Source organism: Bos javanicus, chromosome 15 (genome assembly GCF_032452875.1).
Source record: "Bos javanicus breed banteng chromosome 15, ARS-OSU_banteng_1.0, whole genome shotgun sequence".
Taxonomy (NCBI): domain Eukaryota; kingdom Metazoa; phylum Chordata; class Mammalia; order Artiodactyla; family Bovidae; genus Bos; species Bos javanicus.
Window position 1 is genome coordinate 43,859,973 of NC_083882.1, and position 27,156 is coordinate 43,887,128.

Genomic DNA, 27,156 nt, shown 5'->3' on the forward strand with positions numbered 1-27,156 from the left:
TTTAAAATAATAAAAGAAATGCATGTTCATTGCAGAATATTTTACATAACAAAAAATATTAGGAAGAAAGTAAAAATCACATATCATCCCTTTACCAGAGATAGCATAATTTAATTTTTTGGTATATATCCTTTTGGATCTTTTTTCTTACATGTTCTAGATACACTTTTTCAAAATATAAACATAGCATTGTTATTTGCTTCCTTCTTTGACTAATAATTGGAGAAGGAAATGGCATGCCACTCCAGTATTCTTGCCTGGAGAATCTCATGGACAGAGGAGCCTGGCCGGGGATCGCAAAGAGTCGGACACAACTGAGCAACTAACACTCGACTAATAATATCACGTGGGTATCTTCCAGGGACATAGATAGAGCTACTTTGTAATGTTTAATGCTCCATAGAGAATTCCATTGTATGGATGAATCAGTATTTATTTAATCTCCTGACAGTGGACTTTGGGGTTATTTCTTTTATTTTGCTGTTCAAAGCTACGCTGGGGCTTCCCCTGGGGCTCAGTGGTAAAGAATTTGCAGGAGGCATGGGTCAGTCCCTGGTTCGGGATGATCCCACACGTCTTGGAGCAACTGAGACTGTGCGCCCCAACTCCTGAGCCTGTGCTCTAGAGCCTGGGAACTGCAACTATTTGAGCCCACGTGCCACAGCTACCAAAGCCTGAGCGCCCTAGAGCCTGTGCTCTACAACAGCAGAAGCCACCACAATGAGGAGCCCATGTACTGCAACTAGAGAAGAGCCCGCGTAGCAGTGAAGACCCAGCACAGCCAAAAATAAGACATAAATAGGTAGAATTATTTTTAAAAAAGCTATGTGGTAGTAAATGTCTAAATATCTATCCCTGTTTGTATAACTTCAGGATAAATTTCTAGAAATGGAATTGCTATATCAAATAGTATATAATGTACATGAACTATTTAATAACATCTTTAAAATTTTAAGTATATTTTAAGCAAAAGAAAAAAGTTGATATAATAAAAACCTGTGCACCCATCACCCAAATTTAATAGATTTAACATTTTATCATATTTGCTTCAGGTCTCTTATTTAAAAAATTTTAATATGACAGATACGATTAAGCTTTCCCCAGTCCTTTTCTCTCAGAAATTGATATGCCTCATTCCCATGTGCATCTTATCCTTTATATGTATATATATGTTCATAATTAATGTTTAGTATGGCGTGTTTTAACATTTTATATACATGACACCATTCCAGCATGCAGCCTTTGGCAGCCTGGTTTATTTCATTTACTATTGTTTTTGAAAAGTATGCATGTATAAAATGATTGTTTAATTGGTATATGATGTGCCATTGCATGATAGTGAGAGATGAGTAAAGTCTTTCCATTTTTTGTGTATTACAAACAAGGCTGTGATGAGCAGCCTTATACAAGGAATGCACAAGAGTTTATGTATACCAGCCACCTGTAGTGGGTATGTGATTCTTCAGCGTTGTTAGGTTGTACCAGATTGCTGTCGATAGTGATTGTATGCATTTCCAGCAATGTATACAGATTTTCATTTCCCTAAATTTTTGCTAACACTTGGAGATTCTGTACTTCTCAGTATTTTCCAGTTTAATTAATATGAAATAATATCACATTGCTTTAATATGCATTTTCCTGACTTCAGAGAGATTGAGCATTGTTCCATATTTTATTGGTTATTTAGGTTTCCTTTCCTTTGAATTGTCTATTCATATCTTTAATACCTGTTTTTCAGTTGGGTTATTTACCTTTTTCCTATTGATTTTCGAAGTTAATGTGTTCTCATTTTTAGTCTTTTGTATGCTTTTCAGTAATTTCTTCCTGGCTATGGCTTGTCTTTTAACTTTATGTAGGGTATCATTGTGAGCGTATATTTATCAGAGTTTATGTAATCCTAAATTGTCCTCCAGAAAGGTTGTGCTGGTTTCCAGTACCTCCACCAGGTTCTGAGAGTGCTCCCGTTCGCCACCCTCTGCCTGACTCTGGGATTACTTTTATCATTTGATTGCCTGATCTGATAGGCAAAAAGTGGTATTGCCTCTTGTTTTCTACCTTTTCTTTGAGCCTTCCCACTTGAAACCTGGCTTTTCCCTGAAGATGTCACTTCCTTTGTGACCCTCTCTAATGAAGCAGCTTCCTCTCCTCCACTGACTTTCACTGTCTACTCCCTGACCTTGCTTCCAGCCCTGCCTGGCAACCTTTTCCACTGGAAGTCAGTCTCTCCCTTCACACATATCTCCTGTCCTCCTCCTTGGCGCTGACTGCCTCTTGCCTTCCACATTAGTTGCTTACAACCTTCTTCAGAGGTCTCCTGTCTGCTATAATAGGACTTGGGACTTCATGCTGAGAATCCTTCAGTGCTCTGGCCTCAGAGTCCCTCAGTCTTTTCAACTCTAAAGACTGTATTTTCATTCCTCTTAAGGTGCTCATAGCCCTGGCCTCATCACTTGGAGCTATTCCACTTTCAGGATCCTAAACTCTGAAATTCCTGTTCCTCCCCAAGCCCCTGAATACTTACAGCTCTTTGGGGGCTCCCTCTGGCCCTTGCCCCACCCTTAGGACTGCCCGCTTATTGTTCTGTCAGCCTGAACCTCAAAGACAAGAATTCCAGGCATGTAATTGATTACCTGAGCCTCCTCCCTCTTATCCTCACTACAGCCTTCAGTCCTGGTGGACTACAAAAACAGACTTCTGCTATAGCCTCTTGATTTCTTTCTTTTTTTTTTTAACGTTTTATTTTATATTGGAGTATAATGGATTAGCAATATTGTGATAGTTTCAGGTTTATAGCAAAGTGATTAGTTGTACATTTTCCCATTTAGTTTGCTACATAACATTGAGCAGAGCTTCTTATGCTATTCAGTAGGTCCTTCTTGGTTATCCGTTTTAAATACACTGAGCCACAGGGGAAACCCCAACACAGCTTTGAACAGCAAAATTAAAGAAATAACTCAAAACTCTAGATCCATCCATGTTGCAGCAGATGTATAGCCCCTAGATTTCTACATGTGGCTTCATCATTCAGAAGCAGTTCCTGACCCATTATTCCTTTCTCAGAATAGTTCCTTGATTTCCCAGAGAAAATACCCTTAATTTGGTTCTCAAAGGCCTCTAAGATCTGGGATTTCCCTCTTTCCAGCTCTCCTCCCTGGTATACTTGCCGGTAAATTCCCATCAGACTGAACATCTTATTGTCCTTAGTATGTCTTCTACTTTGCTGCCTCTAAGACTTTGCTTATATAGTCCCATCTGCCCAGGGTTGCCCCTCTATCCTTTTGCTGTTTGATCTTCCAGGACCAGTGCAAGGGCAGCCTTCTCTATGAACCCTTTCGGCTTCTTTCACTGGAAACGAGCCCCCTTTACATTTCCGCAGCCTTTATGTCTCCACTGGCACTTAAAGTGGTCTTCCTGCCATTTGTTGTATTTATGTGTCTTTTGTATCCACCTTACTGGAATGTCAGCTCTTTGTGGATGGCCCCATGCTTGATGGATTTTGGTGTCCCAGCCAGCACTAAGTACATTAGTTAACACATGGTTAGTCTTCAGTATATATTAGTTGAATGTAGGAATGATTGTAAGTGTGAATGGAGAGAGGAGAGACTGTTGTCATGGCAAACCAGAGATTGTATTTAAAATTTCATCCCCCTTCTCCTGCTCTCGAGTGAAGAATCAGACTTAGCTTGACCTGGCCCAGAAGAACAGTAGACCCAGCTCCTGACCCATTGAAGTTTGTCCTGTTGTGGAGGCAGGATCCTTGAGTACCAAGAATTCCACCTAGGTGTTTTCAGTTTTAGGGAGTTGGGCTGGCTGTGTTCTGTGCACTCTAGGCAAGAGGATTTCAGAGGAGTATAGAAAAAGGAAGCACCGAGCGTGCTTTTGGCAGAGGCAGGAGCAGAGGGACAACAGGGTATGACAACCCTGAGGGGAGCGTTTTATTTTTGTTGTCAGGCTATTCTCTTTCCTCCTTACCTCCCAGGGCTGCCATTCTTCCTGCCTTGGGACCTTGAGTCATAGTCTGACTCTAAATCTCAAACAACCTTTTGTCTCATTCTGTCCAACTACTCTTTGTCCTTTAAAATTTGTCTCTTTTTTCGTCTCCCACAGAAATCCTTTCATGAGCCCCTCCACTCCCACCCGCTGTGCTTTTGAGCACTTTTAGTCTGGAACTCACATTTGAATTATTTCCTATTATGTCTTGCTTCCCTGAGTTAGACTGTGAGCTCCTTGAGTTCAGGAATCACATCTCATGTTTATTTGCTCTCTGCTAAAAACAAAGCAGTGATCAGTGACCAGTGACTACTGTTGATTTTATTGAGGAGGTTGATACTAGAACTTGGAAGTTTATCAGTAGCAGAAAAACTGAAGATGGTAAAGGATATGAAGGTAAAACTTAGCCTTGGGTCACTTCTCTAGAGTCTGGATCAGGGGAGTCAATGCCTGTGCATCTTTACAGTCTCCTGGTGTACAAGGAAGGAGGGTGGGCTTCCTGAATTCTGGCTTTTGAAGGTCTGCCTGCCAGCAGTAGTCAGCATAGAGGCAGGTCAGGTGTTCAGGGTATGGCTTCCAGGGGAGAAGAGGGAGGGTGGGTGGTTGGGGCCCCACACCGCTGTGATTGACTTGGGGGTGAACAAGCTCCATGCCAGCCCCCCTGGTACGAGGGAGCTGTCAGCCCACATGGTCGATTGGAGCTCGAAGGATCCCTTACAGCCTCTTCCCTGAGCTGGAAGCAGGATGGGGAGCAGCAGGCCAGTTGGCTGGCTTGCCTTTTCTGCCTTAAAGTACTTTGTTTCTGTTGCTAACAACAGACATGGGTAGTGTAAATAAAGTGCAGACACATAGACACATATGTGGAGACTGAAAATTGGAGTTGTCAAGGACAGGGGAGGGGCTGAGTGAAGGGGGACTGGAAATGTGTAGCTAAGTCTCTAAAGATGCGTAGTGTGCCCTGGACCTTCCTCCCTTCAGCCTTTAGCAATGGACTGCCCTTAGAGGGCAGGCTGGGAGGTCAAGAACTATATAAGCAAAGTCTTAGAGGCAAGAAAGTAGAAGACATAATTCTGGATGCCACAGGTTTCAGAGACTTGCTTGTTTCAGTTGAATATAGCTTTGCTCAGGCACACACGCCTTTGAGCTAGGTGCTAGTGATCCTCGAGGGCTGATGACGGCAGCTTCTTCCTTCCGTCCTGCCTTTTCTGAAAGGCTTTGCTCGTTAATCCCTTGTTGCACCCACAAGTGGTGTACATGGATCAGCAGCAGCCATGGCCTTTCTGGCAGCCCTGACCTGTCAGAGCCCCCTGAGGTTTGCACACCCAAACACATGACTGGTGTTTTGAGTGAGCTTCCTTAGAATGGTTCCTGATGCCAGTTCAGCCTGGCTAGGAAGAGTGATCTTACTAGCTGGAGCCTGAATCGTTAGCTGTTACAAGAAGTAAAAGTTGAGTCTCATGTGAGAGGAGCTTCTTTGGAGACATGAGGTGTAGATGGACTGTGATGAGGATGGTTGAGGAGGAAGACTGTGAGTTTCTCGTGCTGGAACTGTAAATTGGGGCAGTTCGGTGTTCTCTCTTCCTTCCTCCTTGAGTCTAAGAGCATGTCTGGAGAGCCTCTCCTGTTTCTGATTCAGGTGGAAAGAGCTGCTGCGTTGATATGATATGTCATGTGGCGTTACTCCATTTGTTACTGCAGAAGTTAAAGGACCAGGGTACATGTGAATAAGTTACCTATTTTTATAATTGAGAAGGAATGTGGGATTATTCCTATAATGATAGCAATCTCACTCCCATTCAGTAACCTTTCTAGAACAGGAGAGAGAGGAGTGAAGTTATTATTAGGGTCTGAGAATCGCACACCACCCTGGAGTGTCTAAGGGGTTGCCCCCCACTGGCCCCCAGTAGCTATGCAGTCACAGTGATGCAAAGTCTGGGAACTCCCAAGGAAAGGGTTGGTTGCTTTCTTTCTTTTCCCTGACTTACGGTAGGGCTATGAAGCTGAGTATCTGGTCCTTGGGAGGAGTAGTTGACTAAGGTTTTTAACTGAATGAGATTGGACTCTGCTGGCCTCTGAAGCTGATAAAACTCCAAAGCAGGGCAGGAGACAGTGCTCCCCAAGGTGGGCAGAAAGAATGATGGTTCTTGTGCTAGCGTATGTTCTAAACCACCATGCCCGGTGGAGGGGTAGGGGGAGCTCCTTAGAAAGGCTGAAGGAGAGGCAAGTCCACCTCACCCAACTGGAATTCTTTTCCCACCCCCACCTTTGCCCCTGCAAATGTTGCAACAAGCCGCCTCTGAGGTCTGGTTCTTGACTCCCCTACCTGCACAGTTCAGGTGAAAAGGGAGGTTCGTGGTGAGGCCCCTCCCACCAGTTAGGAGCATGGAGGGTTGTGTTGTTTTCTTTCCCCTGCCCTTAGTGAGTGGCCTAGTGCCTGACACATGGTTGCTCGTTGTTTGTGGATCTGATGGTCTCCCAAACTGAAGTTTGGGAGGGACCTTATACTGGGCTATGGAGCATGGGTAGGATCTGGATAACAGGGAGGAAGGGGAGAACTCCAAGCTGGAAATGGTTTGAGCATAAAAACACAGCTGCAGATGCAGAAATGGACATGTATGGAGCAGGGAGGTGTCCTACCTGGAGATAGAAGTGCATTTGTGTGTGTGTATGTGGAGGGGGTGTATGCAAGTCTGTGTGTCTTTGCATGGAGGGGAATGGAGGATGGTAGGGGGGTGGTGGTGGTAGGGAAAGAGGGTAGTTGAAAGAGCAACAGGGAAGGAAGAAGAGGGAAGCGAGATTGGTTGGTAGCATTTCACAAGGTTCTGGAGGACCCAGAGGAGTCTGGATTTGGTGTGATTGGCATTTGTGTGTGTGTGTGTGTGTGTTAGTCACTCAGTCATGTCCAACTCTTTGAGACTCCATAGACTGTAGCTCACCAGGCTGTTTGATCCGTGGAATTCTCCAGGTCAGAATACTGGAGTGTGTTGTGATTCCCTTCTCCAGGGCATCTTCCTGACCCAGGGATCGAACCTGGGTCTCCTGCATTGCAGGCAGATTCTTTACCATCTGAGCCAGCAGAGAAGCTCGTGATTGGCAGTTCAGTTCAGTTCAGTTCAGTCGCTCAGTCATGTCCGACTCTGTGATCCCATGAATCGCAGTACGCCAGGCCTCCCTGTCCATCACCAACTCCTGGAGTTCACTCAAACTCACGTCCATCGAGTCGGTGATGCCATCCAGCCATCTCATCCTCTGTCGTCCCCTTTTCCTCCTGACCCCAATCCCTCCCAGCATCAGAGTCTTTTCCAATGAGTCAACTCTTTGCATGAGGTGGCCAAAGTACTGGAGTTTCAGCTTTAGCATCAGTCCTTCCAGAGAATACCCAGGGCAGTTAAGGAGCCCCAAAGAGCAACATGATGATGATACTGAGATTCTAGAATACTTAGTTGTTTATGAGCAGGAGGAGATGGAAGAAGAATGGGAACTAGTAATGATACTGGTAACACTTCACATTTATATATTGCATCCATGGCTGGCACTCGGTAAAGTGCTCTTTAGGTAATCAGAGACCATTGTAGTAAGCTTGGTATGAGGTGATTAGCTGGAGATAAATTGCACAGCAGATGACATAGTTAGCTCCTTCATATTTGGCTATATTTGGCTCTTATTTGGTTAAATAAGAAATAGCTCCAAGGACATCTTCTTCCTGAACTCTGCTTCCCAAAGTGTGTCCTTGAAGCCTCTGGAGCTGGAGCTGTTGTCTGGCTCAGCTGGGCTGCTCAGTGCTTGCACACTCGCTGCCAGGAACTAATGTCCTTGGGCCTCAGCTGGGGCGTGTCCCCAGTACAGCCATCTGGAAGGTCAGAGAAATTAGCCACTAGAATGTACCCATTAGTGTTTCAAGAGGTTACAACCTGTCAGTGGAATCCCAAGCCTGGGAACTGCTTCTCTCACAGGGCTTTTCAAAGTTGGAACAAGCTAACAGTTCTCTAGCACTGACTGCTCCCTTATTTGGACACTAAATTTTCAGGGTGAGATTAGACTTCTCCTTTGTTTTAGGAGAGTTTTTAAGGACCTGATATCCCTGTGAGTGATTTTCAGAAAGAGAATGTGACATCAGAGCCATACCTTTCCTCCCCTTTTTCTTTCCCTGGCCTCCAGCCCACCCATTTAGGAGAGTGGGAAGGGGCCCCTGTCCACTCACCTCAGTCTTGGAGGAGGAAAATGGACAGCACATCCTGGAACCAAGAGTCATGGAGTGGCCTGGCTGCAGGGCTGGGGGGCAACTTCAAGCCCCGCCTGAGGGCTTGTCTCTTGGCTTTGGGGAACTTACTATGGCCACTGACTTGGCAGAAATGTAGTTTATCAGTCCAGCTTCATGTGAGGGGCTGGGGATGGTGGTGCTGCTGAGGGGTGAAGAGTCTTCTGCGGCAACTTTGAGAGCATACTTCTTCCCCTGCCAGCCTCCTAACATGGACGGCTGATTGTACTGCAAGCCCAGCTCTGCCAACTTCTGCCTTTCCTTCTGGTTGACCCCCGTGAACCTCATAGAAGTAATTCAGCTCCTGGCAGTGACATTGGATCCTATTGGAGGAAGGGAAAGCAGGAAGGAGAACAACATGTTTCTGTCAACAAAGGTGTGCTCTCGCTAGTTGGAACGCGCTGTGAGGTGGCTTTCAGCCCTTGGGTGATTACTGTGGGCTTAAATTGTGATGCCGTGTGTGGAAAAGGCTGTAAATCATAGAGACTGTAGGGCTGTGGAGTGAAGGTAGGGCCTCCAACTGCAGTCGCCAAGAACCCAAGGTGAAAGCTGGCCAGAAGGCTGGCCAGACTGGAGAACTGCTACTGCCCAGAAAGAAAGCACTTTGGGCAGTTGTAAGTGCTTTGCTTGCAGTATCTTATTTAATCTGCCCAAGAATACTTCGTGCTTGGAGCTGTCATCCCCACCTCAGAGTTAAGGAAGCTCAAGCCTCGAAAGCTTATTCACAGCTTGGTAGCTAGTAGAAATAGAGTTGGAATTCATACCCCAGACTACTCTTTTCCCGTTATTCCTTACAGAGGAAACAATGACTAACCACTAATTTTAATAAACATTCTATATCAGAAGAGTTACAGATTTGCAGAAAAGTTGCAAAGATAATATATAGAGTTTCTGTCGGCCCTGCAAGCCATTCATTTTTTTCTTCCTCTTCTGGTCCATTTTATGAGGATTCATGGGGGTGAAGTACAGATTTGGAATAAGGACATTTTTTCCCAAAGATTCCAGCTTAGTGATTTTTCAGCTAGAATTTTCGAAAGTCCATTCTAACATATTATTTCTTCTCCAGTTCTACTCTGTCTCAGTCCTGCTGGAAGGGACTAGCCCTGGCTTTGCCATCTGGTTTCAGAGTCAAACACCCTACTCTCTTGACTGTCTCAATAGAGGTGGATAGCAGCTGAGCTTCTCAGAGGTAGGGAAGGCAGGTGGGTGTGGGGAGCATTCGCACCAGCTTGGCTTCTGGACCTTCTGCCTGACAGGGTTGTGACGTGGGTGTTAGGAGTTTCAGCTGACGTTTCCTGGCCTGCAGCCAGAGCCCTCCCAAGGGACATGGGGAGAGTCTAGGCAGTGAGGCCTGTTTGCTTGGATGGTCTCCTGAAAATCTGTCCTTGTACGGTGCAGAATGGTTTGTGGTGGTCGCTGCTCTAGGCCCAGGCCTCAGGGTGCAGGCAGGAAGGCTGACTGTGGGCAGGGTAATACCCGTGGGCAGCTGGTGTGCTTTGCTGGGTCCCAGGCATGTTGTCCATTTAAGGGAAAGGGGTCTGCGATCTCCTTGGCTCTGGGTGTGAATGGGCTGGCCTGAAATTTGCTCATGGCCTTTGCTGGATGTGCTTTTTCAATGAGATCATTCCAGAGTTACATTCCTATGAAATTATATTTTGCTCAGGACGTGAAGCTGGATTTGTGTAAAAGCATTGGCACTAAAACTCCGGGCTCAGAGTGGGGCAGAAATGAGAATTGAGATAAACAGACCTTTAGAAGGAAGGGAAGACAGAAGGAAAGAGAAAACAGTTGTTAAAGGATTTTGCATTTAAAATTGGTGCACTGTAAGCATACCAAGGAGTCGGGATTGCCACTCAGACCATGGAAAGGCGGAGGTGACGTGTATTGTCCCAGCTGCCTGCTGCCCCCAGGCAGTGTGGGCTCAGCCTCCGACGTCTCATTTTTCGCTCTTTGCTTTTTCTCTTTTTCTTTGTCTCTGTCTGTCTCTCTTGCGCACACATATACAAGTGTATACACATACAGCCCCTTCATGCTGGCAGTGTGAAATGACCGCATTCTGTATAATTTAGCCTTGAAATCCTGTCTAAATGCTGTTCTCTTGGCTCTGAATGTCCTTCTTTCCCTTTGCCCAGGTACGTCTAGTCACTCTCATTTGGACGTTGCTTTTCTAAAATCCATTGTGCTGCTCTCAGACAGAGTTATTTTCTGGCACCTCTGTGCTCTCACTCCCCTTGTGTGTCCCACTCTTCCCGTACTTCTCATTTGGTATTGGAGGGCAAGGAATATTACCCTCCCCGGTGCCTGCCAAAGAATCAGATACTCATTAACTGATTGTAGAAGAGAGGAACCAAATGAGTGAAAAGTTGGCAACTGCAGGGAAGGCAAGCCTCAGAATGTTGGCTAACATAGCATACCTGACCTTGGAGGCTGAGAGACTAGAGAGTTAGACTTGCAAAAAGAGTAGTTATATGTGTGCATGCAAGTGTGCACAAAAGCACGGGGAAGTTTGTGGAATGGTAAGATGGAAAGCCCGGTAAGTTCCAGATTCCACAGGCAAACTGCGTGGTTTAGACTCACTCAGGTTAGATGAAGCTGCCCCCTGAGTAATCCTTGTGAAGTTGCACAAGGACAGAGAAGAAGGAGCTTTAGGTTTGAAATGGGAGGGTTCTGGGTGGTGATGGTAATAATATTCTTAATAATAACAACAACAGCACCAGTAATAACATAGTCCTCACACTGGACCAGACGTTATTCCAAGTACTTTTCATATTTTAGCCCTTTGATCCTTACAGTAAGCCAGATGAGGTAGTTAATTATTAACATACGAAGAACTGCATAGTAGTTTTAGACCTGGTTCTGTACCTACGAGTTGAGTGACCTTGGGGGCAAGACAGCCTCCCTGAACTAGTCTCCTTTGTTAAATGGAGAAAATACCTTTTGCATTTAACCACTGGGGTTTGTTTGGCAGACTCAAATGAGCTAGCAATGAATGTTGTTTTGATAAGTCTAAAACTTTTTAGACTCTGAAGGACTTGGAACTAGAGTTGGGGAAGAAGGGTAAATTGCATAGTAATTGTGGTTGAGATATTGGGCTCATACGTAAAGTGCGTGCTGCTCTGAGTGCGGGCCATAGTTGTACTTCACGGCTGCTCTGTGCTGGCCAGTGGCGGCATCATTGATTATATTTAGAATCAAGACTTGAGCTTCCATTAAAGAATCAAGAAACTAGTTCTCAATGGAACTAAATATAAATGTGAAATATCATTAGGGGACAGATCTTAAGGGCTAACCAGGCCTTCCCTCCCAGCCAGGGAGGCAGAGAGGAAGCATGGTGGTGGGTGTTTGCAAGGGGGAGAATTATTCTGTTGAGCCCTTGGGAGCAGCGAGGCCTCTGCAACTAGTGGCAGAGAGGCTGGCTCAGAGAGGTGGCCCATGTCGGCTCCCACAGCCCAGCCCCACAGCAGTGGACTGCAAGGTTCTGTGGGCTGGTGGATGTGACCCATTTTTCCTCAGGCGAGAGATCTGTAGGGAGTTTGAGAAGTTGTTTAAATCACTACAGCCTTGGTAATGGAGAGTATGTCCAGCAAAGTGGTCCATATTTGCGGATACTGGGTCCACAGAGATGCCAACCCTTGGGCTTGCGATTGCATTGTGCTGAGCTGGGCAGTGGATGAGGAAGATTGGTGAAGGGAACAGAGGGGATAGCGTCTGCATGTGCAGCCCAGGAAAAGCAGTGTGGACCCCGGAGGCCTGTCACTAACTATAGAGCCGAGCAACCTCCTCCGTGAGGTCTGAGCTCAGAGTGCCTCTAGCCTGACAGTTGCCTGGATGGGCTGTGATGCCTGTGTGAATAATTATAGGTCACAAAACAGAACCATAGTCAGCTACATCCCTCAGAAATGCCTAATTGTAGGCTACAAATGTGAAAATATACAAGAGCTTAGACACATGTCATACCTCATTACAGAGAGCTCTGGCATGAGTCAGATGTGACTTGGGTGGCTCTTTGTGTGTCAAGAACTGCTTGGTGGGCATGCTGGCTGGCCCAGAAGAAGGGAGGAGGCATCTTCCCCATGCATCCCTTAGGGAGACTGGGAACTTAGGGAAGGGGGAGAAATATGTGCTGTGCCCACAGCTTGCTCTTCATTTGTGCACTTACATGGCTAAAAAGCTGCGGTTACTCAAGGTAGGTTTGATTCCTCTTTAGGAATTGTCTTCAGCACCAGTTCACAAACCACTTTAGAAAATGTCACATTTGAGTCTTGGGATCTTTGGCACTTGTGTCTGATGTTTTTGCATTCAACTATTCCTTTTTTTAAAAAAATTGGAGTGTAACTGCTTTACAGTGTTGTATTACTTTCTGCTGTACAAATCATGAATCAGCCATAAGTATACATGCATCCCCTGCCCCTGAGCCTCCCTCCCACCCCCACACCACATTCCACCCCTCTAGGTCATCGCAGAGCACTGAGCCGAGCTCCCTGTGCTGTACAGCAGCTTCTGCTAGCCCTCTGTTTCACACAGGCTAGTGTATTTATGTCAGCGGCGCTCCCCAATCTGTCCCGCCCTCTCCTTCCTCCACTGTGACCTCAAGTCTATTCTCTGTGTCTGTGTTTCTATTCCTATTCCTGCAAATAGGTTTATCTGTGCCATTTTTCTAGATTCCATATATGGCAGGATATGACTGTTCCTTACTCCTGAAGGCCTGTGATGCATAGCAGTTTGTAAATTGCTGGCATCCAGGTTTGAAGCAGTTGTGCAAGGACTCAGGGAAGCAGGGCACCTTGTTGGCACACTCTCAGTGCCCAGTGTTGGCACACCTGCTGAGTTCTATAGGCCTGCATTCACAATTACCTGTGCACTTGGGGGGCAGGTAAAGTGGGTTAGCACAAAGATTCTTAGAGTGGGTGTGTGAGGAACTTTGGACACTTGTGAACCTCCTAAACTGGCAGACAGAAGTTTCTGTTCTTAGAAATTTTCTTTGGAGGTTCTTGGTGTTTATTAGATACTTGGAGGGGTCTGGGACCTCAAACAGTTGTATTCTTAAAAAGTGGAGATTTCGGTAATTCCTTGGCTGTCCAGTGTCTAGGGAACGTCCATGCTTTCACTGCTGAGGGTGCGGGTTCAGTCCCTGGTCGGGGAATCTAAGATCCCACAAGCCATGTGGCATGGCCAAAAAAATAAATTAACCTAAATTAAATTATATTAAAAAATGGGAGTTTGGGGCAGTCTCAGTATGCACCCCTTTTGATATCAAGGCTCCACAGGTTACTTGACAGTTACTGCTGCTTCTGACCCGAGGTACTTTTCTCTGGTTTGCACCCTTTTTGTCCTATGGCTCTGAATGAGTTAGCATCCTTAATGGATGCAGATTTTCCTTCAGAGGAAATTCAGATAATGTTCCAAAGTTTCTGAGGGCAATTGCCAAATAGGAATTTTAGGAATGTTTTGAGAATGTATTGGAATAAACATTCAGACCTCGAAGGACTACCCTGGAGAGGAGAATGTCTGTGTATATTGTGTATCTGGTATATTGCATATCATAGTTGTTAAATCATGTTTTGTTACCTTTAGTTTCACTACCTTCAGTTCATACCCTCAGAAGTTGGAACCGAGTCTGTGTCCCCAGTACAACCTGGAAGATCTTGGGAATTCTTTCCTTGCAAGATAATAGTCTGAGGCTGATGGGGACATTTTAAGTTCCTTAGAGAAGTGAGGGTATCTGAAAAACCCCAGGTTACCTAACTGGACTGTACTGACTTATTGCTGGGCTGAGGGAGCCCTGGTTTACATAGGAGCCTACTTTGTCTTGTCTGGGGTGCTTGGGGGTCTTTGATAAAATGCCTAGCTGGGTTGGGCTAGTCTGGTCCAGCACCGGGCTATTTCTGCATGGGGGCTCTCCCTGGCTGAAGGTAGCCTTAGCTTGGTCCAGATTTCCAGGCTTGTGAACAGTAGCAATAGTGGTGGGTGGGGTTTATCTGTTAGGGTCCTGTTTCCTCTCAGTTTAAAATATCTTAGTCATCTGTGAAAATGAAGGAGTCTCAAGAGTGGAAGGGACCTTACATGGTATCTGTGCTAATCTACAAAGCAGGGGGAGGGGAAGACTAACCTTATCTACTTCTCTCACCCTTGTATCCCCAGCATCTTAACTGAGTGAGTGGCATGTGGTAGGGATTCAAAAATACTAATCGAGTGAATGAGTAAGCACCAACTTTGAGCAGACCATTGTCCTTGCTTCATTTGTTCATTTATTTCACAAATATTAATAAGCTCTTAGTATGTGCCACTTTAAATTCTGGGGTAAACCATAGTGACTCAGACCGTCTTTGTCCTCAGGAGCCTAGTCTGTAATTTAGAAGTGAGGAGTTAAACAGAACTTATTGTCTGTAATTGAAATTTAAGAATAAAATGTTCTCATTTTGGCCATTTTGGATCTTCTCCTTGTCTAAGGTCTCTTTGGGGGATCACAGATAACATATCTAATCCCTTTTTCACATGAGGGCCTTTCAGAATTCTCAAGGCAATTTTCAGCTTCGCCCATCCTCAGTCTTCTCTTCTCCAGGGTAAACATTCTCTGTTCTTTAGTCGTTTCTCCTGTGACATGCCTGTGAATGCCCTGTCCATCCTGGTCCTCAGGATGCGTCCAAACTGAGTTTGTCCCTTGGACAGTGTGGAGTCCAGAACCCAAGGCTTTTTCACAAACGTTAATTTCCAAGGAACATTCCAGCCTGGAGCATTTCCTGCATTTCAGCTTTGCTCTGCTCACCCTGGGCTCAGACAACGGATAATGGAAAGAGAAAGTTCTAAACTTGGCCAGACTGAGAAGATCTTCATATTTGGCTAATCCTGGAATTAAAAACTTTTGTCTCTGTTCTGTCCTAGCCCCACTACCCCACCCCACTCCCCTTGGTGTAGATGAATCTGCACACAGCCTTGCTGCCAGTGGCTTGCTTGCCTTTCATTTTCTGAGCCAGTGCCCTTCATTACCAGGGAAATTAGCATGAAAAAGCAGATTCCAGTTCTATGACTTTATGCAGTACAAGCCCTTTATCACATTCTCTAACCCCACTCCCTACTGAAAATGATAAAAGTTGGAGTCTTGTGACATCACAACAGTTGGCTGTTGTATCAACAGCTGTGATGTCACCAACGGAGGATTATGACTTCAAGGAAGAATAGAGGGAGGGAATGTATCAGACCAGAGACCCCCAGGGTGGTGGTAGGGCTGGGGGAGACTAGCAGGACACAAAGACATAATTTTCATGTAAATCTTCACCCAAAAGCCCAGTTGGCCTTTCAGCGGCTGGGCTGCCCGTGGAATCCCTCTTCCAGATTCCCATCACTCCCTCCCTCTGTGGATTAATGGTTTGGTTTGTGGGCATTGCTCAAGTCTGAGCGTGTGTGGAAGTCCCCTGCTGGCCTGCTGGCTTCTGGGCTGGCTTGGGGTTTTATTCATGAGGTTCCTGTTGAATATAACTTTTCAAGGAGGGAGTTCAGAGGGGAGCCCGGGAGCCTGGGGTAAAGCTGATGCAGATGTAGGCAGCCTCTGAGCTGAGAGGTGTGCAGCCTCATCTCTCCAGGCAGAGGGGCAGCTGCTCTGTCAGCTGTGGGGGAAGCCTGAGCGTGCCGTCCACAGGCCTGAGTGCTAGCTGCCCACATGCTGCTGGGGCAGGTTGGGTCCGCCCTGAACTCCTCCATGGCTCCTTGATGCAGAGACTTAAAAACACCTGCTACAGAGGTTCCCAAACTCCCTCAGTTTGTGGGAATTTTGAGCATTTTTCACAATGCTCAGAGGCAGAATATTTTTATGAAATATTTAAGTGTAAACAATGTAGTAAGTGCTTATACATCCTAATAACTGAGTAGCCATTTGAAAACATTATAAATTGAAAGGAAAAATATTTTTAGAGGAGGGTTGGTGGGATTGGTGAAATAGGTGCAGGGGATTAAGAGGTGCAAATCTCCAGTTACCTGATAAGTAAGTCATGAGGATGTAATATACAGGATAAGGCATATTGTCAATAATATTGTAATAACTTGTATAGGACTGGATTTATCATGGTGATCATAACATATGCAAATATCGAATCACTACCTAGTACACCTGAACCTAGCATAATATTGTACTTCCATTTCAATTACAAATATTTGTATTTCATTCTCAAGTAGCCATAGGCACTAGCTAATGGGATGTACTGGCACTGCACCACATCTCACGTGTTGGAATTGCATTGGATATTGCCATCCCTATTTCCTGTTACACATTGCTTTTCACACGGTTATTGCTTTTTAATCACAGCAGCTGCTGAAAACCCAGCTTCACAAAGAAATGACATCATCGAAAAGAATGTAGTGCGATCTCATGTTAAAACTCACGCCATATCCAACAAATGTTGAATATTGCCCTTGTTTCCCTCAAAAATTTAAAATATCTTGCAGCACCCCCTTTGAGTTCCCTGTGGTACTCTCGGGCACCTCTGCACACAGTTTGAGAACCACAGAAGCCAAGTAGCACTTACTTCATTTAAAGGAGGAAAAAGGCCAGTTCTGTCCCCATCATAACCTTTGAAGCCGTTGGGTAGATGGATGGACAAATGCCCCTTATCATCAGTCTCAGCTCCTGTTAGACTGTATAGGGGAAGGCTTTTCTTTTACCAGGGTCTGTGTTTGTGAGTGCCTCTGTCCCCTGGGTGGGGAAGAATGATAAGGAGAAAAGACTTGAAGAACAGCAAAAGAGGAGCATCTCTTTCATTTATTTACCATTGCCATGACACACAGCATGTGGGATTTTATTAGTTCCCTGACCAGGGGTCAAACCCACAGCCCTACACTGGGAGCGTGAAGTCTTAACCACTGGACCGCCAGGAAAGTCCTTTTTATGTTTATGTTTTGTTGATTCAGGGCCCTCTGAACTAAATGGCTTAAAGAAAAATGGGATTTTAACACCAAGAATTTGGGGGCCGGGCATGAGACTACTGCCATTTCTAACTCTATCCAGATAGAGCTGGGCTGCAGGAGTGTACTCGGGATGGAGGATGGCTTCCTGCCACAAGATATGACAGAGACCAAGGGACTCACTGCTCTGGTTTCTGTTACAGAGCTCAGTGCCAACCTCTTCCGGACTCTGGGATCTACACTTACTCTAAAACCCTTGGCAAATTACTTAGCCTGAGCCTCGGTTTCTTCCTCCATAAAATAGAGATAATGACAGCTAGATTAAATGAGATAAATGCGTACTAAGAACAGCCGAGCCTGGCTGTGTACATACGCTTTCTTCTACTCCCTTCTAAGACCGGGACTTTTATCCAAAGGGAGATTCAGCCCCAATGATCTGGCCAAGATCTGCAGTTTGAGAGTGACTTAACTTCTCCTAGATAACTTTGCTTTGTGTAACTAATGTTCCCACTCTGCCGAGTTCTATAATCTGTGTACCCATTCTGAAGGTTCCTTTTTCACTCTCTAAATGGCATTTTTTAATGAACAGAGTTCTTATTTAGTGTAATCTGATTAATCAAGGTTTTCCATTATGGTAATCTGATCGATCAAGGTTTTCCATTATGGTTATTGCTTTTTGTCCTGTTCTTGCTCCAAGGTCTCCTTGGCTTTTGCTCATGGTTTTCCTTCTGCTAGCAGCAACATTCTTCCTCTGTTTTCTTTGTCTTCCACAAGTCCTACAAGACTCAGCCCAGCGTCACTTCCTGTCTCCTCCAGAACCTTCCCCTGCATCTGTCCTGTCCACCTGGTTAGGTGTCTTTCTTCTTGCTTTCAGAGCTCTGTGTCCATACCTCTGTCAGAGCTCTCGTTACATTGTACCAGCATCTTTCCTTTACTCGACAGTCTCAGGCAGGATGGAGGGCTGCTCAAGGGCAAGGACCAGGATATAGCACAGTGGCAAGGGGGGCCTGGCCAGAGAGATGCCTTGGAAGGGTTCGAGTGAGTAAACACACGAAAGTCTCAGATGCCACACCTGTCTCTCCTTCTACTTCTCTTATGATATTTCCCCAGCCTTTCATGACCTGTGCCCTCTTTTGATGAGCATGGAGATCTTCCAGGCAGATGGTAAAATGCTACCCCCAGAGAGCGTACTCCAGATTGAAGTTAACTACATGACAGTGCTTCAGAGAGGGCTGGTCAGTGTCCCAAGCAGCAGACATCAGGATAGGAAAGTCCTGTCATTCACTAAGCCCCAGAGTAAGGATCTTTGTGTTTTATAACAGGAAAATCATTGTAATCTTTGCAGAGAGCAACTTCAGTTCTGGGGCTGAAGCCATTCCTGGTCTGAATCTGTTCAGAGGTGTTCCGAGGACATGACCCCCTTCTGAATGTTTTGCGTGGACATGCTTGCTGCGGGTGGGTCAGGCTCTGAACTGGGAAGGCTGGTGGTGTTGGAAGATGGGCCTGGACAGATGGGCCTTCTTTCTGGAAGAAGGAAAACAGTGAGCAAAAGCCAAGGAGACCTTGGAGCAAGAACAGGGCAAAAAGCAATAACCATAATGGAAAACCTTGACCAAGCTGCTCACTCTGTCTGGTACAGCCACTCTGAGCTGGTGGCAAATATTTTTTGGTTAAGAATCTGCCTGCCATTGCAGGGTAGATGGGTTCAGTCCCTGGTCCACGAAGATTCCACATGCCACGAAGCAGCTAAGTCCATGTGCCACTGCTGAGGCCCTAGAGCCTGTGCTCTGCGACAAGAGAGGTCAGCACAATGAGAAACCTGTGCATGGCAACTGAAGAGTAGCCCCTGCGTGCTGCGCTAGAGAAAGCCTGCATGCAGCAATGAAGACCCAGCATAGCCATAAACAAATAATTTAAAAAGTATTTATTGAGGGCCTACTGTGTGCCAGGGTCTGTCCTAGGCACTAAGGGTACAGCTATAAACAAAACCCCCAAATCCCTAGCCTCATGGAGCTTATACAGACATAATAAATAAATGGAAAAGAAGAGTAGTTGTGTTGGATGGTGATGAATGTTATAGAGAAGGGTAAAACAGGAGAAGGGAGAATAGGAGGACTGAGGGGATAGTAGGGTGGAGGAAGGTTTTTTAATATAGTAATTTCTTAATACTAAATTTTATAGTGTGATCCAGAGGAATCTTCACTAAGAAGGTAATGTCCAAAGACCTGGGAGGTGAGGGAGGAAGCTCTTTTGGGGGAGAATGTTGTAGTTACAGGGGACAGTGGGTGTGGAGGCCTGGAGTTGGAATGTGCCTGGTGTGTTTGAGGAAATAATAAGGAAGATATGGCTGGTGGGGAAAGAGTAGTTGAAATGAGATTGGAAGTATCATAGAGACCTAGATGATGAAGACATTGTAGATCATTGTGAACATTTTGGCTCTTTCTTTGAGTGATTGGGATCCATGTTAGGGTTTTGCCAGAGAAGTGGCAAGATCTGCCCTGTTGCTGGTGATGGGTGCATCTGATGATGGTAGCTTATTGAGGGTCTGTTCTGATTGTTTCTGTTTTCTCCATGAAATGGGAAACAGAGTAAGAGCGAAGAGAGTGAGGACAGGGGAAGAGGCCTTGAGGCTGAGAGTTGGGGGAATGCCAGAGACTTCAAGTATGTTACCTCTTGGTTCTGAGTATTCTTTGTATTTTATATATGGCTTCTCGCTGGTTTTGATGTTCTCATGATAGAGGCAGAGTATTCTCCCTATACTACAGATAGGAAAATGAAGGTATTGAGACTTCCCCAGCCCCTTTAGCCCTTACCACTTCCTAGTCTCTTTCTGAGAAAGTTCACTTGTGGCTTTTGTGTTTTTCTGGAGCAGGGCAGGCATCTTGCCATCGGTCAGGTTGAGTTCAGCTAGGCTGGAGAGCATGGGAAGGGTGAGAATGAGGTCAAGATTTAGGATCAGGAAAGGCTTCAGAAAGAAGTTGACATTTGAACTGAATATTTAAGAAAGAATGGGGGTGGAGGACTTCACGATGGAAGGAATTGGTTGAATAAAAGCTTAGAGGCATAAACATTCCTGGCATGTGCAGGAAATGGCATTTAGTCTGCTATGACTGGCAGAGGAAAGGCTCTGGTATGAGCTAGCTCTGTGGCCTTGGAATCCCCAACATGTTTACAGGACCCACAAGGTTCTTCTTGCCAGGGAGGAAGAGGGAGGCCTTTGTGGGGCAGGCCTCCATTCTCTGGACGGAGCAGGCTCCATCGTCCTGGCAGAGCTGGGTTAAGGTCCTTGCTAAGAAGCTGAGTTTCCAGACTGGCAGAAATAGCTATGTCGAGGTTTATAAAACTGTCTTGGAAGCAACCAGATTTCCTTTGGCCTGGAATTGCCTAACAAGCCCTCAGCCCATTTTAGGCTTTCAGGAAACATTTAAACCCAGCTTCAAACCTCCACGAAATCAGTACTGAAGTGGAGAAGGACCATCTGGCAGGAAAAGAGACTGAAAATGGTTGAGGTTGAAAACCCCAACTTAAAAGCCTCTTTGAGGAGGAGAGTTGGGAAAGAGGATGTGGGAGTGATAAGTGGACAGTGAGGAGATGGATAGAGAGCTTGATTTTTTTTTTTTTTTGGTTATTATTCAACAACAAAAATAATCTTTTTTGTGACTGGTTGAGGAGGATTTCAGCCTCACAGGGACCTGTAAAAACACTCGGCAATTCTTCTGATCTCCCAGCAAAACAAATCTTGGTCCCTCTCCACTTGACCAGGCTCATAATCCCCTTGACAGTTTTGCTCGAAGGGCTTTCTGGACCTAGAACCCCAGAACCTGGGGCTGGAATGGAAAAGATCCAAGGTACCAGGTATGTAGAGGTACTGATGGAGAAAAAGGGTCTGGCGTTTCGGAGGGAATTAGGGGATCGGCTTGAGAAAAACCTCGCTGGCTCCCTTGTGATAGCTTTTGATGCCCAGCACCCAATCTCTGAGCCCACTGTCTCCCCTTTCCCTTGTAGCTGCTTGATTTTAGGTACAACAGAGCCGAAAACAAGACTGTGGGCAGATAACCAGTCAGAAATGAGTCAGGAAAGAAAGGGAGGAAAAGAGGGGTGGAGGAGGAGAAAGACAGCGTGAGTGAGATGAAGGCAGGTTTCCCAGGAACAGTCTCTCTTCCTGGGTGTGTTGAATGAACTGTTACTGCAGGAACATCCCGGAAGGTACCAGGGGCACTTGTGAGGAGACTGAAACTCCTGCGGGAGAGGGGACTGGCTGAAGGGTGGAGGGGGAAGGCCTGTTGGTGACAGCCCAACTGGGTGACAGCTACAGTTGGAAAACTCCCTTTCAATGGTTGTACAGCCACCAGGACTGTGGGGAGTGAAGGAGTGTACCCTACAGGATAATGGTCAGTGCTCGAATTTCTCGTGCCCTTTGTCTTCCTGGCCTTTGACTCCTTGGGGGCCCACTTTTGCCATCAGTTAGCAAATCAGTTAACATTTGCGGGCCTTTTAGGTGAAGAACTCTCTGCTCGGTACTGAGGATTGTTCAAAACATGAGGAAGAACTCCCTAAGCACCACCACACCGCTTTCTCAACCGTGTGGGGTCAGAGGCAGCCAGGGTGTCAGGAGACCTGGGGGATGGCTGTGAATGTCCTAGGAGGGCCAGGGAACAAAGGCTGTGGAGGTGAGCTGTTGCAACAAGGCCTGAGCTGTCAATCTGGGCAGAACTCTGAAAGGTAAACAAAGCGCTTCCCACCTTAGCCTACTCCAGGGACACCTACAAAACCTCACGCTGTAGAGAGGTCTGGCTTGAGTAGTTAAAAGGAACTCTTTCTAATGATGACCCTTCCTGAAGCTTAAGTGCCAATGTTGGTTGCTGAGACTCTTGGAGGAAGAAATTAAAGATGTAGGCCCTTCTCTGGGGGAGCTGCCAGTCGGATCCTTATCTTTCAGTCTAGAATGAAGAAGGACTTCAGGGGGGAGTCAGTAAGAAGGTGAGGGTGGTCTGGTGGGTGTTCCCTGGGCAGGGTGAGTAGTGGGTTGACCCCAGGGCAGTCAGACCGCAACTGTCCAGAGCTGGATTGGGCTAAACCCAGGTTCTCAGGACACACAGCGATTTCCTTGCCTGCCTTCTCCTTCCCTGTGGGCTGCTTCCTAAGCTATTACTTCCACACGAGAGTTTGCATAAGAGATTAGTGGAATGTCAACTCAGCAGAAATTCCCTCATGTGGTTTAGAGGTTTCCTTTGTGGAGGCTCTGGACTTCTTACCTGGACCAGCAGAGCAGAGTGCTGGTGGGTGTTTGTGTTTCCTCTCAATGGCAACTTGAACCCAGCAGGTTGGGAGGCCTCCCTCCACACATGTGCATCTGTTCCTCAGCGCTCTTGGGGTTCAGACGTCTCCTTCTCAGGGACGAGGCACATGGTCATGTCCAAAACTAGGCCTGCAGAAAAGTACCACACAGACATTTAGAAATGTCACCTAACCAGGGTGATCAGAAGGTTCATTCTTAGAGGCTGGTCACCCCTCAGAAGGAGCCCCCTTCAGAGACTGACCTCTAAGGGATTCCTCTCGGGCCGTGGGGAGAGCACCTGTGGGCTGGGTGGTGAGACTGGATTGTAGGGAGAGAGAGCCCTAAGGGAGCAGGACAGAGAACTGCAGGATGCAGGCTGGCCTGAGCCGCAGCAGGGAGCCCCGAGGCTCTCTCCTCCAGTGGAGTTCGGGGGATAGATAGATGGAGGGCTTCTGGAGGCCAGAATCAGCTCCTTCCTGCCCTGCATGAGCCCCACCCTCCGGGAGGCTTTGCATGGCTGCTCGCAGGGCAGTGCCCCCAAGCCTTCCCTGCTGGGATGGGGGACACAGCACTCACCTGCCGACTGGGAGAGTCAGGTCACAGAGCCGAGCAAAGCTGGCCACCTGTCACCATTGGGTGGGGAGGAACAGCGGTAAATTGGGGAGGGGTTGCTACATCTAAATGGACTGCCAGCTGTTGCCATATAGAAATACAGAAATGATAGCAGATTTTTCAAGAGAATCCAGAATCTGAATTTTTATTTGCATTTTGTTTATATTCACCCAATTCAACTTAAAAAAAAAATAAAGGGAAGGCCAAATGAGACATACTTTTGTTGTTGCAAACCACCAGTTTATAAACCATCAATTATAAACTCTTGTTCCCAGGAGTTTGAAAGGGAGGGGAAGTGAGGAAAACCGTTGTTAGCTACCAGGGGCGAGTGGCAGGAAGAGCTGCTTTGAGATACAGGAACTCAGAACACACTGAAGACTGAGGACCCTGTTTAGGGCAGATGTTGATGATGCTTTTACTGGATCCCATGATGTGCCTGCTTCTCTGTTGAGGGTCAGTGGTTCTTTGCAGGTGGAAGAAGCTGGGGGTGGGAGGAGGAAAGGGTACCTAGTAACAGCTGGGCAGTCTCTTGGGAAGATGGTCAGTAGTGACCCTTCAAACCTTTACAAGCTCTTAGCATGTGGTAGGACACAGGTTTTTCACACAGGTCCATAAGACCAGCCTGAAATGCTTGCTGAACATCCAGATTCCTAGGCCCCATTCAAGAGGGAGAGATGGGGCCTGAGACTCTGCATTTTTTTTTTTTTTTTTTAACAATCACCCCTGTCAATATTAAGGAAAGTAAGTAGATGGTGGACTCAGAGCTGAGTCAACGTTCCTGCCCTGTTCCTTCACCAGGTGAGTGATCTTGGGCCAATCTTTTAATCTCTCTGAACCTGCATTTCCTGATTGGAAAGTTATCACTGTTTCCAGAATGGTGAGAGCTAAACTAGAAGATGGGTGGAGGTCATGCGTAGACCTGCCTCAGAGCCGTGACGCTGGTGTGGGTCGCCTGGGCTCCAACTCCTGCCTTGCCACTTTCTAGCTGTGTGACGTGGGACGAGCGATTTCACTGCTGTGTGCCTTGGTTTCCTTGGTGGTGGTGGTGGTTTAGTCACTAAGTCTTGTCCGACTCTTGTGACCCGATGGACTATAGCCTGCCAGGCTCCTCTGTCCATGGGATTCTCCGGGCAAGAACATTGGAGTGGGTTGCCATTTCCTTCTCCATTGGTTTCCTTGGTAACATGTAAATAATAATAGCACCCACTTTGTAGAGTTGCCACAGGGATTAAATTATTTAATCCTTTAAAATGCTTTTAAATTTAGCTATTCTATAAAGAATCTAGCAGCACCTTTCATAATAAATGCATCTTTTTTTTTTAGGTCACAAATAGGTTAAGGCTTACTTTCAAATGTCACCTCTCTATAGGGCCTTCCTGGAGTCCACTTTTTCCTTCCCTTTTCTCCCTTTACAGTTAGCTCCTCCAGGGTAAGGTTGTATCTGTTCGTTTTTATTTATTTATTAAAATTTTAGTATTTCCTAATTTGGCTGTGTTGGGTCTTAGTTGCGGCGTGCAAACTCTCAGTTGTGGCATGTGGGGTCTAGTTCCCTGCCAGGGATTGAACCAGGCGCCCTGCTTAGGAACATGGAGTCTTAGCCACTGAACCACCAGGGAGACCCCCATTTTTACATCCTAGTACCTTGCACAGTGCCTGGCGTAGAGTCACTGGAATGAATGGCAGTATTGGGGAGTCTGAAAAATGATGAATCTAGCTTGGGAATGGAGAAAGCGAATTCCAAGTACCCAGAGAAGCATGATCTGGAAGAAAAAGTGATTTATCAAGCTTCAGTGTGTCTGAATTACAATTATATGAGTAGGTCATGTTATTATTATTGCTCTTATGGTGAGAAAGTTGAGTCTTCAAAACTCAGGTGTGCAATGACCCTTGACTAGCATTAGCTAGACTCCAAGTCAGGTGTTCTTCCCACTACACCTTGAGATCCCAGAACTGTGATTTCTGTCTCAGGGCAGAGATTGTAGAAAGGTTCTAGTGGTGCCTTGTTGTATTCCTGTCTTTGGGTTGTAACTCTTCAGATAGTTGTCTATAACTTGTCAGAGCTGGGTTTTTGAGCAATTCGTGATTGGTGGTTGATCCTACCTGAACAATTTCATTTTCCAAATGTAGTTTTTGGCTGAATTTTAGTGAAACAGCCTCTCATCCCCCTGGCTTCTCTGCTCTTATTCCCAGTGGGTGTTTCGTTTGCTTGGGAGTGTCTCCTCTCCTTGCAGCCAGACCAGCCAAAAGAGTCAGGCAGAGAGCGTCGATGGGAGTCTGGGGTGGCTCTCAGGGCCTTGGGAGAAGGCCCCAGGAAGCCAGCCACGCAGACTGTTCAAGTCTATGTTTCACATGTAAAGGTTTAGCCTGGTCCTCAGCTTCTCAAGCCGCTGGATTATTCCCTGAGTCTGAGAGACTTGGCTGGAGAGAGCAGGTGGCGGGAGCACCGTGAGCAGGCACCTCTGACTGAGTGGGCTCTCCGGGTTTTCTCTCAGCGGTACCTGCCCACAATGCCTCACCTCCTGGGCCACTGCTGGGAACAGCAGCTGTGCTTCTGCAGGTATGTGACCAAGGGGCACTGCCACGGGCCTGGTGGCAGTTGTGATCCACTCCTTTCTTGGTTGCATCTTCATAGAATTTTTCTTTTTGGCTCCAGCAAATACCAGAGTTATCTACATTTTACCTTTTTTCTAGTTGGCTCTTGGTTCTCCTGTTATAGCTTTTCAGAGCAGTGGGTCCACCCTTCTTAGATCAGAAATTCAGGGAAGGAAAGAATATATTTTTAATCATGTTCTTTTAATGTATTGTAGTTTCTGTTCTTCCCACAGACCTTCTGTCCTCCCCCTGAGGGCCTGCCCTGAAGCTGGTAGAGCACGTCCAGTGCTGTTAGGATGGGTTCTGATGATTATTGTGACCGTCGTTACCATGGGCTCAGTTGAAAGCTTATGCTTAGTGAGTTGATTCCTTATTGCACTGAGTTCCCTGAGGACCCCGAGAACTGGCCTGGGAAAGCTTCCAGGGCTGCCTCTCCTTTCCCTTCTTTCTGTTTAACGCACAGAGCCATCCACCAAGCTCTTCACTTGGCCCTGAGCTGGGGCAGGTAAAGGACATCTCTTGAGTGCGTGTGTGCAGGTGCTCTGGTGGCAGGACTAACTCACCGTCTAACCCCCTCCTCCTCCTCATCACAAATATGCTGTACACTTAAGTTTATAAAAATATTTCTCACTGTAGGTTGGGAAGGCTTTTCATGAAGGATAAAAGTGAGGCCCAGGGTTTTCCTTTTTCTGAAAGCTTCTGTAGTTTTCACTGTAGGAGGGATGTTTCACTGCTGTCACCATCGCTTGCTGTCACCTACAGCTGCTTCCTCCCTTTCTAATTCCCACTCCACTCACTACCATCATCACCAGAACAACAGCCATGAGAGCTTATGTGAAGGTAATGCATTTCATGTTGAAACTAGGAAAGAATTATAAATGATATCAAGAATGTGGGTTTGGCTTGTTTTTATCATTGAGACCAATCACTTATTTGCACCAAGGTAATAAATAAGATACTCTCCAGGATTAAGGTCATTCAGTTCAGTTCAGTTCAGTCGCTCAGTCGTGTCCAACTCTTTGCAACCCCATGATCGCAGTACACCAGGCCTCCCTGTCCATCACCAACTCCCGGAGTTCACTCAAACTCATGTCCATCGATCGAGTCGGTGATGCCATCCAGCCATCTCATCCTCTGTTGTCCCCTTCTCCTCCTGCCTCCAATCCCTCCCAGCATCAGAGTCTTTTCCAATGACTCAACTCTTCGCATGAGGTGGCCAAAGTACTGGAGTTTCAGCTTTAGCATCATTCCTTCCAAAGAACACCCAGGACTGATCTACTTTAGAATGGACTGGTTGGATTTCCTTGCAGTCCAAGGGACTCTCAAGAGTCTTCTCCAACACCCCAGTTCAAAAGCATCAATTCTTCAGCGCTCAGCTTTCTTCACAGTCCAACTCTCACATCCATACATGACCACAGGAAAAACCACAGCCTTGACTAGATGGACCTTTGTTGGCCAAGTAATGTCTCTGCTTTTGAATATGCTATCTAGGTTGGACATAACTTTCCTTCCAAGGAGTAAGCGTCTTTTA

At 46.3% G+C, this 27,156-nt stretch overlaps 1 protein-coding gene and 1 long non-coding RNA gene across 5 annotated transcripts in view; one reads left to right on the top strand and one right to left on the bottom strand.

The window, feature by feature from the left end:
- Positions 1–27,156, top strand: part of DENND2B (DENN domain containing 2B) — a 171,671-nt gene that overhangs the window by 75,850 nt on the left and 68,665 nt on the right. The gene's annotated exons all lie outside the window — the stretch shown is intronic.
- Positions 1,413–26,194, bottom strand: LOC133261976 (uncharacterized). Its single transcript, XR_009741186.1, has 4 exons — positions 24,675–26,194; positions 22,399–22,571; positions 8,192–8,571; positions 1,413–7,840 (listed from the first exon to the last, which is right to left on the bottom strand). It is a non-coding gene; the product is annotated as an uncharacterized LOC133261976 (long non-coding RNA).